We start from the raw sequence: 3061 nt of genomic DNA, 5'->3' as shown, positions 1-3061 counted from the left end.
AACGTCGCTTTTAACAGTTTTCCCAGTTATGTCGCGGCGTGTCAGCTTAATGTGGGAGGAAACCCCGAAGTGATGCAGGTCTCAGACGTTTACCACTTTGGTGAAACCCACGAGCACGGGTATGGTGCTGACAAACCTAGAAACATAATTTGGGCGAACCGGGATTCGAACCCACAATCATAGGTTTCTGGCGTGCCCAAGGAACGCCACCCGTATACTGTATAGTAAAGTTGTTATCCATTATTGTCTAGTTTGTCATACGTCTACTTCTGAGGAATGAATTTCAAACAATAGAAGAATTCATTGTCTACGCGAGGTATGCATTACGTGCCAACATGCGCATTTGTCCCACACAGTGCACGCCAAATGTTTCCAGCCATGCGCAAATATGTTGTTCTTCTGTCATAAAGAATATCATGCCTGCGTCTCTGTACTGCTGTTATTTCGACGCGTTCCTGGGGTGCCAGAATTCACAGAGCACCATGATTCAGAGAGGCAGGGTCTGTAGACTCGTGAGAGAACATTCGATCTCTCCATCTGCATAACTGTGTCCGGTCGACAATGTATTCCTACCAGCGACGGGTGATGATTTGAGAGCCTCTCGAGCAAACAATATCTCGTGGTGTCTCACTCCGTTTCCCTCGCCATTGTGCACACATAAACCACTTTCATATCCACTTGATCAAATTGGGGTCATTGTAAACAGCATTTCAGTAAAAAATACAGGCTTATTTATATCCGATCTTACACATAAATATCTGCAAGAAAGCGATAATTTGGAGCATAGTAATAAATTATCCTTCCTCTCGATCTTTCAATCATTGTGTTATTGTGTTAAGTTAAACATTATATTGGCAGAAGTATTGCAAGACCATATTTCCATCATAATCACCATCATCTTGTTCATATAACTTCTTAGTAAAAAACGACAGAGATTTTGGACTTGAATCATATTGCGACCTTTCAATCCATAAGAGAAATCCTGTCACCCTTGAGGTCAATTGGATGTTTTTTTTACGGATCCTCAAAAGCAAAATTTCACAATTATGAATTTAAATCAAAATCAAGATGACTTTACAAAGGGGCCAGACTCGATTATTTACAGACCTTCATCATATAGATAAATATTGCGTGCAGCTTTAAACAACAAACACAACAAATAAACTTTACAAAGATGCTGCTAATAGCTGAAATTCTTATCCTTACTTAGTACTCCAACTTCTAAATGCCTATCAAAGAAGAAACAGAGTAGATGAATTCAGTGTAGATGGCCAATCCCTAAATTCTTCTCTCAGGTTTACCTTTTGTCTTTCAAATGATGCAGTTTATACTGTGAGTATACAGATTGTTTATACGTGTAGTAGATATGACCAACATCAAATTTGATGTTTCTCTTCTAACTGATTTTATAATCAGGCCTGTTTATGTGTTAATGTGTATTTTGTTTTGCTAAATTGCCAAAGGAATATGTATGTCTAAATTTCATATATTGAAGGCATCCATTATACATGAAACTACATGGAGTTGACCGTTTGTATAGAAAAATATGTCATATGTAAACCCATGGATGTGCATAGTGCGAAGTCTCATGTTATATGATACACGTTTTTTTGTTTGTTGTTTACCGCCGCACTCAGCAATATCCCTGCTATATGGCGACGGTGTGTAAATATTCGAGTCTGGACCAGAAATTCCAGTGATTGACATCATGAGCATCGATCCAAGCAATTGGGATACAATGACATGCATCAACCAGGACAGCGAGCCTGACTTTAGTCACCTCATATATGATACATGTAAACAGTAAGGTTCAACACTAGCAATATACGTACAATCTTATACTAAGACGAAGGGATTAGGTTTGAGATTGGTGGTGCACTCAACCTTTTAAATTGTTAAGCCAGCGGTCTGCGTTTTGGTAGTGAACCTTTACCCTGCACTGTAGGAATATTTGACAATAAACAAAATGGTTATCCATTCACATATATTTCACCACTACATCGTCTTTTAGTTTGTTGTTAACGCCGCTGTCAGCAATATTCCAGGTATATGATGGCGATCTGTTAATAATAAAGTCTGGACCAGACAATCCAGTGGTTGAAATCTTGAGCCTCGATCTACGAAATCTGGATACGATGACATGATTCAAGCAAGACATCGCGACTGACCACCCGGTCTCGTTAGTGGCCTCTTACCACAAGCATGGGTTGCTGAAGACCAATTCAAACCCGGAATAATCAGCGAGTTAAACGCTTTCAAATGAGGCATGCACTCGTAAGTATTTTGTCTATGGATGTAAAATTTAAAATTAATGTCCAAATAAAGCTATGCTTATATCTACAACTAATTAAGATTTTTAAGTTGTAACAATATATAATCTTAAAAATTAAAGGGGGAGATTACTCCTGCATGGATTTCTTTTCTCAGAGAAAATACCCGCCATATATCTGGAATAATGTGGAGTGCGGTTTTAAACAAAAGATCAATGCAAAAAATGTGATCTTAATTATTTCTGACACTGCATGTTTAAAATACTTCATAAGTTCATAACGTCGTAGTGTCGGACACATTCATTTCACAGTGTGGTTAAACCGCGCGCTGTCACCTGACTGCCGACTCTTACCCGGATTGTATCCACATGATCACAACTCAATGATGATTATTGCAAGCAAAATGAATATGTCTTGGAAAGCGCACTCTGCATTTTTTGTCATTATCGTAAGTAATATTCCTTATTGGTGGAATGGCTTGTTTTCAACTATGTCCGTTAATTAATCATCGCGATATTTCGTGATTCTATTTCAAGTGGGAGGACTGTAAGTGCAAAGGACGGATTATTAGTTTGATAAAAAGACTCCCCCTCTGCCTTTTTATGAAATTAAAACTCCGTATATTGGGTATCATTAATCAGTGAAAGTATTAAATAACATTAAAACAATGTGACATAACTTCTATAACCCATCATGGCAAACACATGGGTACAATAATGACAGAGACTTTCGTTTAAAATGCATGGTGCTTATGTCAATTTGTGATGAAAAAAAATAAAATCTCAACCTGA

The sequence above is a fragment of the Haliotis cracherodii genome, unplaced genomic scaffold, assembly GCF_022045235.1.
Source record: "Haliotis cracherodii isolate W230 unplaced genomic scaffold, xgHalCrac1.p SCAF_1, whole genome shotgun sequence".
Classification (NCBI taxonomy): Eukaryota; Metazoa; Mollusca; class Gastropoda; order Lepetellida; family Haliotidae; genus Haliotis; species Haliotis cracherodii.
Note: the sequence above shows the minus strand (reverse complement) of the source record.